Raw genomic sequence first — 18,133 nt, 5'->3', positions numbered from 1 at the left:
AAAATGCTAAGTTGCAGGATAATAATAACCCAAGAAATCATGTAATATTTGAGATTTGGAACTGAAATGAAATGTAAAATTTTTAACAACCACCTGCAAATTTTCAAAGCTGCCAACACAATCATAAGTGAGATTAACTACATGAAAAGAAGTACTTCAAAGATTAAAGGCAAAACTAAGGCAGGTATGTTCTTTTCCAAGAAAACAATTAAAGGTAAAACTGGTATGTTTTATATAGAAACTGACCTTTTATTTTCAATACAGTGTAAATGTTTTGTGGGAAGTAGTAACCTTCATCCTCCTGTACCCCAAACACACACACACACACATACACACACACACTCAGGAAATGCATGAGGCTGTGAAAATCTTTCTTTTTTCTTTTTTGTTTTGTTTTTGTTTTTTTTGAGAGAGAAAGACAGCACAAATGGGGGGAGGAGCAGCAGGAAAGGGAGAGAGAGAATCATAAGCAGACTCCTCCCTTAGCCTCCCGACTTGGGGCTCAATCTCATGACCCTGAGATCATGACCTAAACTGAAATCAAGAGTCAGACACTTAACCCACTGAGCCACCCAGGCACCCCGTGGATTTTTCTTAATTGTTATGAAGAGGCTAAAACATCTAGAATCTGCAGCCTCTCTCCATTTATGTATAAACCTTTACATTTTGTGAAGTTGGCAGTTTTGTTGATTGAGTCATCAGCATAATGAAACAGTTGGTTTATTGAGCACTTCGTGTAATGGAGCCATCATTAAGTGTACCAGGGAGGGAATATATAGATTACAGATTCCCATTACTGTGTATCTTTGAGAAAAAACAAGTGTTTGTAAGTTAAAGGTTTCATGGTAAATGTAATACCAAATGTAGTCAGAAAAGTATTATTAATATGGCACAGTAATACGGTATTGGAAGGAAACAGAATTTCATCAAAGTAATACTGTTTATTTCAAGAACTCTGTCTAACCAAGATAACTTCTACAAGTCTTAAAGAAGGAAGCTTAGCATTTCCCCTTGATAATTATCCCTAAAATCTAACAATAGCTCTATTCAGGAATTTTTGTTACATGTAATAAAAGAGCTACTCCAGTTTTTACCAATTTCTCCCAGAAGACAAATCATTGATTCTCATTCTTCAAATGCCTTAAAAGGCTTTCAGGTAAATGTTTCTCTTATGACAAGTGTGAGGATAGTCTGTGAACATGATCTGGTCTTCACACAGGGACTCCGTTCAAATGGGTTATGTTTGTCAGGCTATCGCAGTGGGGAAAGAAGAATCCCATATAAATTGCTAACCATGATCAAATTAGTCACAGGTAACATAAAAACAACTTGACAGATGAAAAATGGACTGTGAATCCCTCTAGTTTCTTTGATTACATAATTGTATCAATGTATATAAAACTATAGCCAAATATCTTTTTACTACTTCCCACTGGTAGGGGAGCATTTAAAGTTATCCAGGGTGGTTTCAAGGGCAGTGAGACGTGATTCTGTCCAGAGATCCCATGTCAGAGCCTTACCATGTCTTCTCTGATGAGACATCTAAGTGATACAAATGAAAGCAAAGTTAAAGTGCCATTCAATTATTAACTAGGCCAAACCACAAAATCCAGACGTTTAGTAAACTGAACTGAGCAGGTGGTTTAAACTAGACCCAAGTGAAATCTGTTCTTCCCCCAAGAATGATTCTTACCACCAGATGGCCACAAGAAAATAAAACAAACACTGTTCATATGTAAAGAAAAGAAGAGAACAAAGGCATATATATCTACTGGCTTTCTTGTCTAGCCAGCTTTTCGGAGTAGGATGCCATTGAGACACACTTATTTAATAAGTAAATGTGGCCAGTCAAGTGTTTCCTAACTCTGAACTCTGATCAGCTTAGTATTCCATCCACCTGTTGAAGAACAAAGAAAGTAGTGGATAAAGGGGCAGGAACCCTACCTCATCCCTTGAAGAATTTATAGAGTGTTGGAGAATTCAGGTCTATTCTCTGACCCTCGCTGTAGGATACCCTGTAAAGACAGATAGAAGGGCCTGCTCCCCTCCAAGATACCCTCCCACAGCCCAGGTGTCATATGTCTTCTCTACAACAACCAAAGGGGGTTACTAAGAAAATCTAGACAAGAGCTCCCAACCATCTGAGGAAGTTTCCAAACAAAGAAAAGCCAGGGCAATGATCTAGAGTTGGAATTACTTGCTCTGTATGTAGAAGTTCTCTAGATAGAACAAATTCGACATCATTTCCTAATGCTATCTGCTAGATTGCATTCTTTGAAAGGAAGATTTCTTCTCTTTTTTTCATATTTTTTCCAGCTTTTCTAAGGTATAATAGACACAATTACAGAATATTTAAAGTGTACACTTGGGTGGTTTGATGTCCATTTATGTTTTGAAAGGAATCCCTCCGTCTAAGTAATAATTATCCATCACTTCACATATTTATCCCTCTTTATAATTTTTTTAGAAGGGAGAACATTTAAGTTCTATTCTCATCAAATTTCAACTATATAATACAGTGCTATCAACTCTAACTGCTTCTTCAGGTTTAATCTGTATCCTCCGCACAATGCCTGGCACACAGTAAATAATCAGTAGTTGTTGAATGATGGTGTCATGTACATGATCTTCATGATGCCTCATTTCTACTTCCTTTTCCATCCTTCTGAACCTCTACTTCCTACCTCATATCTTGTTTTCAAGATAGTGAATTGCTTGCAGTTATTGAGAAATCTATGATACATCCTTTGATACCTACATTCTTCTGATCCTATATCTACCTGGATAATCTTTTATGCTTCCCTTCCTTCTGAGCTTGGATGACTTATTATACATTAACTCAGGCATCCTCCCACCAGGAAACCCTCCTGAAAATCCAGGCTATACTAAGACAGCCTGCATTGAGCTTCATGACACTCTGGGTTCCCTCTGAAGTAACATCTTCCATATTATATTGAAATTATCTGTTTTTGGCTGACTCCACAGCTTCCCAGTTAAACACCTATACTCACATTCCTTTAGGGGAAGACCCATGTCTTATTCCACATTGTTTCCTACCTCCATGTAAAATGATAACAAATAAGTATTTTTTGGATGACAGTATTTATAAACTTTATGCTTCAAGTAACAGGGATTTCAAGGGTATTAAACATAAAGGTGGCATGGTCAATTCTGTGCTTTTAAACAATCACTAAGCAGCATTCTGGAGGCTGGATTATAACAGGGAGAGCCTAGTAAGAAGACAAGATACTACCACCAAGCAAGAAAGAGATGCTGAACTAAGCAGTGGCCAGTCTCTTTAGGAATCAGTAGGGGCTGGGGGATGAAGGGGAGAGCTGGTGAAATGGTACAAACTTTCAGTTATAAGATGAATAAGGTCTGAGGGTCTAGTATATAACATGATGACTACCATTGATACCACTGCATTGTATAATTGAAATTTGCTAAGACAGTTGAGCTCAAATGTTCTCACCAAAAACAAAAAGGCAGAGAATAAATGTGTGACATGATGGATGTGTTAAGTAACTCACGGGGTGGGCGGGGGGGGGACCTTCCACAGTAGGTATCAGATCATCACACTGTCACTTTAAATATCTCACAATTTTATTTGTCAATTATACCTCAATAAAGCTGAAAAAAAATCAATGAGACAGGAAGGCCGAGTTGAAAGGATAATAACAGGGAAGTTGAACGGAAAAGAGAGAGGAATCTAAGACAGCAGGATTTTCTGATGTGATAAACTGAGTGGACAGTAGAACCATCTATAAAAAGCAAAATGATACATGATGAGGCTGTTAATGTGGTGCGATTCAGTATGCATAACCTTTGAGTTCTATCAACCTCCCCTATAAGTCAAAGAATGTTCTACTTTGTTCACTTCTATTCCTGCATTAGCTACTGATTTTACTTACTTGTGCATTCTGGAACACTTACCAATTGTATGAAATGAGAATTTAAGAACCTTTTCTTTTTTCTACTGTGGGTCCATTAGTCTTTCATGTTCATTCTATATAATTTGGAAAGCAACCGATATAGGGGAGCATAATTTTTTTTTCTATTTTACTTTCCTAAAAGATAGTATGCTCTCGCAGTAATTGATTTTGCACATTTACTTCAATCCTGAGTATTGATTTATAAATTTTATGAACCCTTCTCTTGACATCTGTATAATTCCACATAATTTTCAATTGCTTATGATTCTGACATTTAGTTGAGCTTCATTCCAATGACTAGATAATGGATATTGAGAAAATCATAATAAAAAAACAAATATAAAATTCAAAATATTATGCTAATGCAATGTTTTTTTTTTCCTGTGCAGAAACTTGGATATACACCAAAGGAAAAAAATTTAATAAAACGTTTAAAGTGGGAAAAAAATTTCAAATATCAAAGCAATTGAAATTCTGGACCATATTAGACCTATTCTATTTACCATTAAAATCAAATTTTGAAAGGAGTATTTTATGAAGATGAAATTTCCGTGTGTAATCTATGAAGATTTCCTGAGTGTGCTGATATATTAAAATATAGTATAATGAATAAGAGCACAGGACCTGAAGTCAAAGATGCTTGCTCAAATACTTTCTTTCTGGCATTTCTTAACTTCTCTGAGCTTCATTTTCTCCAACTGTAAAATAAAAAGTTGAATCAGTTAAGACTTTATAGGATGTAAGTTTTAGAAATGCAATTCAAATTAGTTTAAGTGCTAAAAAGGAACCTATTATCATGGGCTATTGAAAAGTGCTAAAGATGGTAAATGCTAACTTACTCAAGTGGTGTCCATGTGCTCAAACAATAGCTCTTCCTCTCTCTCTTTCTATCCTCAAGACTGTTTTCCACAGGTTGGCTTCATTCCCAGCCTTTAGCCAGGGCCTATAAACATGGTTAGAAAGTGGCTAGCTCTTTTTTCTTCCTTTTCTTTCCTTTTTTTTTTTTTTTTTTTTGTACTATGAGCTCTAATGTCCCATATAATTCCAGAACTATCAGAGAAAAATTTACCAACTTTCTTACTCTTTAATTGCTAGAGAGGAACACATAGTTATGCTTTCATCATGTGACCAGCCTGAGCCAATTGTAGTTTCCAGGGGGAAGGAGAACTCTGATTCTTCAAGTCATGGGTTCAGCCTTTGGTCTAGGGAAGCAAGATCAATTCTACCTGACGACAGGGTTCCAGTAGAATTATCGCAGAATTAGGAAGGGATGCTCTCTTAAGAAGGGGATAACAGTAAAAAAAAAAAAAAAAAAAAACACAATATTTTCTCCAAGATGGTTAGAAGGGTAAATTAGATGATATAAAAAGAAATAAAAGATACAAGAGAACTCAATAAATGTAGGTTTTTATTATTATTGGAATAAAATATTAACATAGTCATAAACTATCCTTCCTTTCTATCTACAGACAAAAAGTCCATTTCTTCCTGACCAATTAATTCTTGGGCTTTTATTGTGCAGATTAAAGATAAAGATAAAAGATGTAGTGCTGGAGAATTAATGAGAGTAAGTAGAGCTCACATATTAAAGAGACATTTATTGAGTCCCTATGTTGCCCTAGACAGTACTAGGTCCTGGGTACTTGTGTAAATAAAATCATTTCAAACATGATCAAAGGTTCCTAGAAAAGTAATATAGAGTAATAATGTTAAAAATTACCTGGTAATGAATTATTTTAGATTGGATGATCTGAAGGGGCCATGGCCAAAAGGAGATAAGACAGCGATGTGAGACAGTCAGCACCTGTCAGCTCGAATGCAGTGGGTGAGAGGGAAAACAGCAGAGATGAAGATGGGTAGAGAATCGAACCCTTGTAGGTTATGATGAAGGATTTCAATTTGATTCATTTGAATCTAAAGGCAGTAGAAACCATTGAAAGATTTTGAACAGGAATAAAATGTAATCTGCTTCAGATTACTAAAAAATCATGCTACTTTTTTTTTTTTTTTAATGACTACTTGAGGCAAAATGGAATCAGGAACATCAGTTAGGAAGATTTTGCATCCCGTGCTGTGATGAGAGTGATGTGGAACATAAAGACCACAGTGCAGGTTAAAAGAAAAGTGAGTCAGCACCAGATATACTTTGGAAACAAAGTTGACAAAATTCAGTGTTGGGTTAGATATGGAGCTGAAGATAATTGAAGTACCAAGGATAGTTTCTAGGTCTTAGTCTTGAGCATCTGAGTGGATGGAAAGGTAGGAGGAGAAATAAATTAGGTGATAAAATCAACAAGAGTTTTCTTTTGGCTATGTTAAATTTGAGCTGTCTGTTAGACATCTAACTGGCAATATCAAATAGGCAGGTGATCACATGGTTCTGGAGAGTTTGGGCTGAAGAGGTAGATATCAGAGTCATGAACATGTAGACAGTATCAGAACCTTAATATTAGTTGAGATACCCTCCTGATAGGTAAAGGGCCTAGCACTAAAATCTGAGACCCAAATATTAAGTTGCCAAGCACAGAAATAAAAGACACTGTGGACATTGAAAAACAGGTACCAGTGAAGTCAGAAAAAGAAAGCCACGAAATTGAGATGTCATGGAAAGCCATTTCAAGAAGGGAGTGACAAATGATGTCACATGCTTCTGAGAGAGATAGTTTAACAGTGTTAGAGAACTGACCATTGGCTTGCATAACATAAAGGTAACCACTGACTTGGACAAAAATATTTTCAGCAGGGCACCCCGGGTGGCTCAGCGGTTTAGCGCCGCCTTCAGCCCAAGGGTACGATCCTGGAGACCTGGGATCGAGTCCCATGTCAGGCTCCCTGTAGGGAGCCTGCTTCTCCCTCTGCCTGTGTCTCTGCCTCTCTCTCTCTCTCTCTCTCTCTCTGTCTCTCGTGAATAAATAAATTGAAAAAAAATCTTAAAAAAAAAAAAAAAGAATAGTTTCAGCAGATGGGTAGTAATGGAAGCCCAAATGGAGTGGGTTGTAAAGACATTGTAGAATGAAGACAAGGAGAACTAAAGACAGTTGCTATAGGGAGATGTGAGTTAGTATGCCCAAAGGACGGTTTTCTTAAGCCAGGAAATATTACAGCAGGTGGACAATAATAATCCAGAAGAAAATATAACACTGAAATGCAAAACACAAAACCAAACCGAACCAAGAAGCATTAGTTGCTGGGTAAAATCCTAAGAAGTGGAAAAGGATGGGATCCAGAACACCAGAGAAGGAATTGCTTTTGATGGGAGTTGGAGCCCTTTATTCACTATCATAGGAGGGAAGGGAAGGCAGGACATGTGGCTAAAGATAGAAGTGTCTAGATGGATTTGATGGTGGAAAAAAGAAAGTAGTCTTCTGAGAACTTCTGTTTTCCCAGTTAAATATGTGACAATGTCATTTGCTAAAATCTTAAACTACAAGGGGTTGTTGGAGGTAGCAGAGAGGGAGAAAGGCATAAAAACTGTTGTTTGAAAGGGTGAACAAGCAAACTGTATGGGGAAAGGTATTGGGATTAGGGGTGGGTAGGCTTTCAGGTGGCATCGTGGACATGGAACCAGATAGAGCTCAGGAAGCCTGTGTACACAGAAGGAAGGGTTGTCTGCAAAGGATTAATTAGATTTACAGTCAATTTAAATTGAAATATGGAAGGAGTAGAAGTAGACAGGTTGAGGATTATCAATAATTTAAAAAGTGGTAGAGTCAATGAACACTGAAAACTGATGGCCTAAAAGGAAATAGTTGACTGAAGAATTAAGGGGAGAAAAGATTAGAGTTGATGTGGGCTGGATTTGGTGAGTTTGGAGAAAGGGAGTAAAACCTAGGTGCCAGCTCTGTGCATAAGATTGGGGAAAACAGTGTTAAATAAGGATTTTAGGAGGGCTTGTCTATTAGGAAAGGAAATCTTCCTTGGCATGTTTCTTTGAGACACCTCTGTGAAGATTTACAATTGCTTCACAGGTGTGTTTTGGAGGGGATTGGCATTTCTTTGAATATGGCCCCACCCTGAGAGAATACCTGTCTGAACTACACAGGGGATTCTGATTCTTTATAATTGTCAGATCTTCATCATAGTTCCATGGAAGCCAAGATGATCTTTTAGAAGACAGGTCAGCAAACTATTCTGTACATCAGGTTTTACAGGAACGTGGCCATATTCGTGCATTAGGTATCGCCTATGGTGGCTTCCACACCAAAGCTGCAGAACGGAGCCATCAAGGTAGCGTCCACAGGAGAGAGTCCACAAAGCCTGAAATATCTACTGGCTGGTCCTTATAGAAAATATCTGCCTGTCTCTGTTTTAGAACATAAAGACATACAGCAAATCACGTTTCTCCCTACTTCAAGCCCTCCAGTGCTTTCCAATAAAACCCAAATGTGTTGGCCCAGCCTACTTCGCCATACTGACCCCCTACCCCTGCAGACTTATTTACCCACGGTCATGTAGGCCTGCTCTCTATTCCTCAACTGCTACAAGTGCATTTCTGCCACTGTGCCTTTGCCATAACTCTTTCTTGGGCTAAGAACTCGCCTGCCCTAAATCTTCATGTGGCTTCATCATCTCACCTTCCAAACTCCAGCCTCCATATCTCCACCAAAAGGAGACAGATCTCTGGCACTGCGTACCATACTTTCCTTCAGAGCACTTACAACTATCACATATGTACTTCCTGGTTTGTTTCTTTGTTTTCTGCTTCTCTTTAAACTTCTTTGAGAACATAAGTTCTGTTGGGATGGGGCCCATGGTTATTTGTTGTTCACTGCTTCTCAGCCCACAGCACCTAGACCCTGACACAGGAGGTAGTCGTGAATACCGGTTAAATGACAGAAAGCAAGAGTAAAAATAATAAAGTGCTGTGCACTTCAGAATACAATTTTACGTATCTTTCTTTTTAATACTGCTCAACTTCTAAGGAGTTCACACTGGGAATGCCTTAACTTAGTGCCCTCATCTGTAGTATACAGACCCTGGAGCCACACTGAGTTATAGCTCTGACCTTTCACAGGTGTATGATTTTTGGTAAAGTACTTACCTTCTCTATTTCCATCTCTCCATTTGGAAAATGGAAACAATATGGTAGCTATCCCAAAGTGTTGTGAGGATTAAACCAATTTATGCATCATAAGGGCTTATGGTAACCCCTGAATAAGTGACAGGTGTTTTTGTCACCATCTTCATCATCAACATCATCTTCTTCTTCTTCTTCATCATCATCATCAATACCCCCAGACCAAACAACTACTGCCAGGAAGTCATTGTCACATAAGAACATGGAAGCTTCTGCCCTGCCAGACTTCAAATCATAAGATTGAAGTGGGGTTTGCAGAGAAGGTGTAGCGTGATTATGATTTTCAATCTTACCTGAATGCTAAGAAGGATAACTTCAGCAGGAAGCTAACAATCTTATTTAGAGTACATTTCAACTGTGTGTATGGGTTTCGGTATGCCATTTCACTTTTTTTGATCTTCAGCTGTAAAATAGATTATTTCTAAGGTTTTTCCAGTTCTAGAAGTTTATGATTCTTTCGTTACCACAAATCCCCATGTAATACAAGCAAAGGGGGAAAAAACTAAAGAACTAGTTTCTTATGTAATTTTTAACAACTTCTAACTTTTTAAAAGGTATAGGACATGAGGCAATTTTTATTTTTGTCCTGATTATCAACATTTTCGTTGTAAATATTATCAACATTTTGGAGTCTCCCAAAATTCTTGTGCTGTAAATTAAGTATAATCCTGCTCTGTTTCATGAATTGGGAAAAGGATATTAAATTCTTTTTCTAAGGTTGTCATAAAAATTATTTAAGGGGGCACCTGGGTGGCTCAGTTGGTTAAGCATCTGACTCTTGGTTTCGGCTCAGGTTATGATCTCCGGGTCACGAGGTTGAGCCCTGTGTCAGGCTCCATGCTCAGCAGGGAGTCTACTGGAGATTATCTTCCTCTCCCTCTTCCCCTACTCATTCTCTCTCTCTCACTCTCTCTCTCTCTCCCTTTCTCTCTAAAATTAAATTAAATTAAATTAAATTAAATTAAATTAAATTAAATTAAAATTAAATAAATAAAATAAAATAAAATAAAATAAAATAAAATAAAATCTTTAAAAAATCATTTAAGAAGACCTGGCATTGGGGCACCTGGGTGACTCAGTCAGTTAAGCATCTGCCTTTTGCTCAGGTCATGATCTCGGGGTCCTGGGATTGAGCCCCATATTGGACTCCCTGCTCAGCAGGGAGTCTGCTTCTCCCTCTGCCCTTGTCTCTCCCCCCACTTGTTTTCTCTCTCTCTCAAATAAATAAAATCTTAAAAAAAAAAGATGACCTAGGATTAAAACACAACTACTCATTACAAGTTTCTTGTCACTTCACTGAGTTAGCTCACAGAACAGTTAACTTGGTAACATTCTCCTTTTACAAAGGTAATCCTGGATGCAATAACCCTACATGACTCCAAAGAGGTTTCAAAATACTAAGAATACTTTCTCGATTATAAACTCCTGGAAGAATTTACTTCATATAGACCACAGAACATATTCAAGTTAGCTAATCAAGAGCCAACAGTTTTTTTTCACACTAGGAATTAAGTGTTAATAGGGAATTATAAAATATGACTATTGCAGAAATCTCTTACTTTGAATTCAATTGCTGTGACTCCTTCCTGTGCAATTCATCATGCAGATAATGATTTAAAAGGCTGCAAATCCTTGTCCTAAGATAACTATTCTAGAGCTTTTGGTTTTATTTTCTCATTTAGATTTCAATTAGCATCAAGGGAGCAGACCTTTGAAAACAGCAAGCAAGCGATGGTTTTCATCTGCCATAAATCACATATATAAAAGTGGTATTTGTCAAATATATTTATACTATATTAAAATACATTTAAAAAATAACTTTTGTTAATTTCTTTTCAACCATGAAAGAAAGGACTAAGAAAAACAGATTTGATACAAATACAGTTATAAATATAGATAGATTTATTTTGTCTCACAAAATACGTGATGATGATGATGATTAAGGTGTGAACAGCATCAACATGTAGACTATTTTTGTGAGTTTTACTCTCTCTTAATGAATATGAGAATATGAAACTTAAAAATATAGTGAAGTTTATAATTTCTTAGCTCTTGATAATTTTTGTCCCTCTGAAATTTGGGGGAGGAGTGGAGAACATAGTAAATCCTCCTTGGTATGTATATATCACTCATGTGCCAGAGATGCCAATAGTCTTAAAGCCCAGATAACTTATAGGAATGTCACACTTGGTGTGATAACTATCCACCTCGATGGAATCTATAGATCATTTCTTCTTTCAGAAAATCAAATCAAATCAATTTAAAACAAAAGCTGTGCTTTCCAATTTTGCAGCCATAATGTATCAAAAGGACATTTTCTTTGAAGAAAAGAAAAATCAATACGCATATATTCTACAGTACGTGAATCACAAAGCCCTGTATTTCCACAGTTTAGCACCATCTCTCAATGTCCTGCAATGGATATTTGTCATTGTCACAGTCACGAGGCTCTTCAAATAGAGACATATTCCAGAATCCTCCAGGAGATAGATTTCAATAGCCCTCTGGGCAATTTATGCAAGTGTTTTCCCCACTCAGCTGGGACAGAAGGTTGCTAAAGTGAAGGGGCCTTCTGGGTCTTTGGTGGCCTAATTGGCTTCCACTTTCCTCTACCCGAGAGTAAATAATGTTCTCGAGTATCCTCACAAATGTCCTGATCTGTTTTCATTCCTGTCTCCTCTCTTCTTTCTGTGTTCTTTCCATCTCTGTTTTCAGAGTCTCCTTGCTGCTTACATTTCCCCACCCCCACCCCCACCCCCACCCCCACCACCACCCTGCCTCACCTTTCATGCTCACAGCAGAAGGTAAAGGGATATGGTTTGGAAATGATGAATACGAACAGGCAGGCATGACACTCTGATACTTTCCTTTTATCCAACTTCTGACTGGATCATCTCTTTGAGCACCTAACACATTCAACAGAGGTTAGATGGGTGATACATAGTATTAATAGGAACAATTTTACTCCAATCAAGTTTATATCACAGTTTGGGGAATTTGTAAAACAAGAGGCTTCTCTCCTGTTTGTTACTTCCCTAGGGGAAACTCACAGTTTACCTAACATAGTAAGATCAGAACTAAAAACAACAAATTATATCTTTTATATTTAAGCTTTATATATAAGCTGTATGAGCTCATTTGTGAAAGCAAAAATTTGAATTAGGCTCATATTGGAATGTAAAAATACAGAGGAAGAGAGGTCATAAGACAATACACTAAGAGCACAGAAAGAATATTTTACTTCAAAATTTTTATTTTCTGTTTTTGTGGCATGGATGAATAAAATTTATAAATGTATGTATAAATTGGCACTGTGCAATTGAAGTTTTGGAAGAGCACTAGATAAGAGTGGTCTTCTATACCTAAACATTATTTTTAACCATATTAAATAAATATTTTAATAATTTTCTCTTTTCAAGATTTTTGAATAGTAAATGGCAGGTTATAAGCTTTGGCTATTTACAGACTTGTTATTGTTCATACTTGTTCATAATCAGTCTCCCTTCTAAAGTTACAGCTAGATCTCCATGCGTGACCATTGATCATAGGGAGGTCAATAATCAAACCACAAAGAAGATGGCATTTTCATTTGTTATAATGTAAGTGCATATCACTCTCCTCAGAGCCAGTTATTCATGTGTATGGTCATGACCTACTAGTCTGAACTACCCAAATTTTTGAATAATACTCATCTGAGAATCTGGAGATTACCCTCTCAAGGCATGCAGCAAGAACCATATGGGGAAAATAGATTATAAAGCATAAGGGTCTGTTTTCCCTTTGTATAAATAGCAAAACTGATACATTTTTTATCTTAATTTCTTTGTAAGATGAAGGATTGTGGATTTTCAAAATTATCTTTGTATAAAGAATTACTATTGATTTCAAAATCATTTCAGCCCTCGCCATTATAATTCTTGGTAAAATAGACCAAAAATATCTTAACACAATAAATGCAATACCAAAGGGCAATATTAGGAGAGAATAGCATATATAACTAATATCAGGACAATAGAAAATGTTAATTGATGATGGGCAAGTTGAAAATATTATTTTAACACTGACACTTAGTAGCTAGGAGACACGGGGTGAATTTCTTAACCATGCTGTACCACATTTTTCTCATTTGAAAACCTCAGACAATTATAACCTACTAGCAATGTTTTTGTGTGGATAAAAGCCTAGAATATACGTCACAATCAATAAAGCATAGCTACCATTATTACTGTCAGTGTTATTATTATGTTGACAATGCAGGATTTAACCAAATGACAACCCTTTACCTAGCTTGTTAGAATCATTGGGATTGTAGATAACACTGTAGGGACAGTTTTAACTCAAATTTTACATATTCTACTTGGGCTGAAATGCCCATTGATGTTAATATCAGAAGAATTTTGGTTACCGCAGAACTAGTTTCCATGGAATCTACAACATCTAGAGGAGAGAAAAGTATATGAACTTGAATATTTCGTATTCCATGACCAGCTAAAGGTACAAAAACTATGAAGCATCACATGACAGGGGTAACTGAGAATAGATGCTGGTGAGGTGACCAAATTTAAGCCAATTCAGGATGAGTAAAAGAATGTGCTGCTTTATCACAATGATTGTGGCTTCAGAATTAGACCTAAGTGTGAATCTCAGTTTCCCTATCTGGGGTGCTGGGGAAGTAACAACATTAACAAGCCTTGCAAGACCCCAGGAGATGATGTCATTGAAGAAGGCTTAACACCCTCAGTTGCTACATTCTTTTAAAGATTTTATTTATTTATTTGAGAGAGAGAGAAAGTAGGAGTGGGAGGAACATAGCGAGAAGAAGAGAGAATCTTCAGGCAGACTCCCCACTGAATATGGACCCTGATGTGGGGCTCTGAGATCATGACCTGAGCTGAAATCAAGAGTTGGATGCTCAACAGACTGAGCCACTCAGGTGACCCCTCAGTTGCTATTTAACATTGGTTAGTTTTTCCTTCTTTCCTCTAGAAGTGTTTGTGCAAATTCATAAATAACACATTTCAAAAGAGTGAAGTGAAAATACAGATTGTGAAAATAAGCAAGTGTGCCTGGGGGATATGCCCATTTAGCAAGACTCCTCGATAATTAGGAAGGAAATTAAAATTCCATATTTAGCTCACGGACATTAAAGAAGATAAAGGTAGTATTGAGCAACCTTCAAAATGTGTTGTCTTTTCCTCATTTCCTACTCAAACTAATTACCAAGGACAACAGAACCATTTTGTTAATTCACACTAATGACAAGGAGACTCACTGTAAATTACTAAGTATCCCAGGTTAGTCACTAAATAAATAAGTCCGAAAGAAAATAAAACATAACAGTGCTGAGATACAGGAGGCAATATGTTCATTCTATAATTGCAGCTGAATGTTAATTATTTTGAGTAATCCTTTATTCCACATATGTGAATGTTCTTCAATACATTTGAGGTGATATCAGTTGATTTCACCATTTCCATATCTGAGTGGGGTCATTATCTAAATACTGAACAAGTCAACTAAGAAATTTGGATAATGAGTGACTCATATTCACCTATGTCACATTCATATTTCAAAATGGTTTACATTATCTTTTTATTCTTCTTGTAAGTTTTGATTATTCCTTGAACACCAGAGTACCACAATTACCAGGGAGTAAGTCACGTGACTTCAGCAAGCTACAAAGCAGCCATAACATTATTAATTGGTTCTCATAGACTGTATTTTCAATCAATAATGTTTACAATGGTTGAGGCAGTCATGCACTAATCTGCTGTGTCTATTAAAATGCCTGCAGTAAGTAGTTCAGCTGTCCTCAGACTGTTCAGGTTTATGTGAAAAGACATTTGCTATCCAGCAGTCCAAGGATGTTCAAATGAGGTAGTGAGAAATGGAAGTCAAGTTTGCTCAAGATAGCAAACCATTATTCTAGAACTCAGAGCACTCTAATACACCTAACAAGGTTATAATAGAAACACCTTATCCACATCTGATCCACTAACATGAACTTATCTGATAACAAATAACTTGTTCTTGAAGAGAGGGCCCCAAATTCAATTTATATCACACAGTTGGAGTAAATCAGAAAAGACTGATAAATCTCCCTCCAGAAATCCCCACGATTTCATGTTCCCTTTGGTCATATTGAGGAAAAGGCAGAGCAGAAAATGAGATTTGCTCTTCTAATAGGCTACATAAGCAGAAAGTCTGTTTTTGAAGTACTCCAGGAAATCAAATATATCAAGGAGATAGGTATGACAGAAAAAATAATATCTACAGAAAATTATAGGGACAGGAGGAAAGGAGAGCAGATTTAATAAAAAAAAAATCTTTTAATTGAAAAATTACTCTCTCATCATTAATAGCACATAGAATAATGGTTTCTGGGCAGCCCAGGTGGCTCAGCGGTTTAGTGCTGCCTTTGGCTCTGGGCGTGATCCTGGAGACCCGGGATTGAGTCCCGCGTTGGGCTCCCTGCATGGAGCCTGCTTCTCCCTCTGCCTGTGTCTCTGCCTCTCTCTCTCTCTGTGTCTCTAATGAGTAAATAAAAATAGAATCTTTAATTAAAAAATAATAATAATGGTTTCTATTTTAAAGTTATCTGGTGTATAGAAATGCCACTGACTTGAGGGTATTATGCTGAGTGAAGTAAGTCAGTCGGAGAAGGACAAACATTATATGTTCTCATTCATTTGGGGAATATAAATAATAGTGAAAGGGAAAATAAGGGAAGGGAGAAGAAATGTGTGGGAAATATCAGAAAGGGAGACAGAACGTAAAGACTGCTAACTCTGGGAAACGAACTAGGGGTGGTGGAAGGGGAGGAGGGCGGGGGGTGGGAGTGAATGGGTGACGGGCACTGGGTGTTATTCTGTATGTTAGTAAATTGAACACCAATAAAAAAAAAATAAAGTTATCTGGTTTTGAAGAAAGTAAAAATTGTCCTTCCAAGGACTAGTAGCATATGTGCTACTGGTGAGTGAAGGCAAACAGATACTACCCATTTCTGAACAGTTATTTCCCACTTCAGGATAAAGTGAGCAGTTGCAAGGAGAGAAACTCATGACAACTAAAACTCTTGGGCCTGGAAAGCTTTGGTAGCCATCCACGGGCCTATTATATTTCACAGATAAGATTACATGCCATAACTAGTTGTTGACATTGACTACAAGAGCTAGAAGGATGGACTGCTTTTTCTTTTCCCTATTTTCAAGAATTACTTGCTAACATGGTACCTTGTCTATGTTGTATACAACAAAAGCATCAAATATTATACTTACTTTTTGTAGAGGAACCTTGATCCTACCCTCTGCCCTATTGATTTACTTTAAATATGTGGACCTTTTAAAAAATTGCAACACAAATTATCTTTACTTTTGGTTCTTGCCTTTGATTACAACCTTAAAGTTTATTCTCTCCAATTCTTTTTAAGAATAGAGCTAGGGGACACTTGGGTGGCTCAGTGGTTGAGGGTCTGCCTTTGTCTCAGGGCATGATCCCGGGGTCCTAGGATCGAGTCCCACATCGAGCTTCCTGCAGGGAGCCTGCTTTTCCCTATGCCTATGTCTCTGCCTCTCTCTGTGTGTCTCTCTCGAGTAAATAGATAAAATCTTTAAAAAAAAAAAAAAAGAATAGAGCTAGAATTTATCCATTTATCTATTCATCCATAGGTCTGGAATTTCCAATTCTATTCTAAGGTCAAACCTAACCATCAAAATAATGTGTGTCTGCACTCTTTTTGTAGCCTCCTCTAAAAGGACTCATAAATAAAGCTTCAGTACTCTACCATTGACATATATTGAGAGATATTAGACACTGAGAGTGAGCCTGTGGATCATCATTTATTCATTGTAGTGATGATGGTGAAGACATCAGCTAGTCCATTACCAGGGATCACCTTAAGAGAACTAATGGGAAATAGTTCTTCTAGCTCCAAAATGAAGAAAAACCAATGATTCTCCCAAACAATTACATTGTATTTATCATCTGAACACTATGTTTCATGTAAACTACTTCTCTCCTTGCTTTAGCTCTCCATTAACTTAGAGAAAAGATTTTGGCTAGCTTCTAGCAATTGTATATCAACCAACTAATACAAATATATACTTTTTGATGTGTTAATTTAATTCTTGGCTGTATTCGTTAGCTAATGCTACATAACAGGTTACCCAAAACATTAGCGCTTAAAACTAACACTTATTGTCTCACAGGCACCTCCACATCAGGGTCTCATTAATTTGTGATCAAATTTTGGCTCACACTATATTCTCATCCTGAAGGCTTGTCAAAAGGAAGATCTTCCAAGCTCACTCACATGATTGATGTCAGGATTTAATAATACTTCACAGTCGCCTGAGCTGAGTTCCTCAGTTTCTTTTTTTTTTTTAAATAATAAATTTATTTTTTATTGGTGTTCAATTTGCCAACATACAGAATAACACCCAGTGCTCATCCCGTCAAGTGCCCCCCTAAGTGCCCGCCACCCAGTCACCTCCATCCCCTGCCCTCCTCCCCTTCCACAACCCCTAGTTCGTTTCCCAGAGTTTGGAGTCTCTCATGTTCTGTCTCCCTTTCTGATATTTCCTACCCATTTCTTCTCCCTTCCCCTCTATTCCCTTTCACTATTATTTATATTGCCCAAATGAATGAGACCATATAATGTTTGTCCTCCGATTGACTTATTTCACTCAGCATAATACCCTCCAGTTCCATCCACGTTGAAGCAAATGGCACTCTGGAAAACTGTGTGGAGGTTCCTCAAAGGGTTAAAAATAGATCTGCCCTACGGCCCAGCAATTGCACTGTTGGGGATTTACCCCAAAGATACAGATGCAATGAAACGCCAGGACACCTGCACCCTGATGTTTCTAGCAGCAATGTCCATGATAGCCAAACTGTGGAAGGAGCCTTGGTGTCCATCGAAAGATGAATGGATAAAGAAGATGTGGTTTATGTATACAATGGAATATTACTCAGCCATTAGTTCCTCAGTTTCTGACTGGACTGTTAGTCAGAGGCCTTGCTTAGTTCCTTGCCAAAGGGGCCTTTCCATAGGGCAGCTCACAGCATGGCAGTTTGGGCAAGCAAGTGAGAAAGCAAGAGAGAGGAAATAGGATATACATCAATG

Source organism: Canis lupus, chromosome 15, assembly GCF_048164855.1.
Source record: "Canis lupus baileyi chromosome 15, mCanLup2.hap1, whole genome shotgun sequence".
Lineage (NCBI taxonomy): Eukaryota > Metazoa > Chordata > Mammalia > Carnivora > Canidae > Canis > Canis lupus.
Note: the sequence above shows the minus strand (reverse complement) of the source record.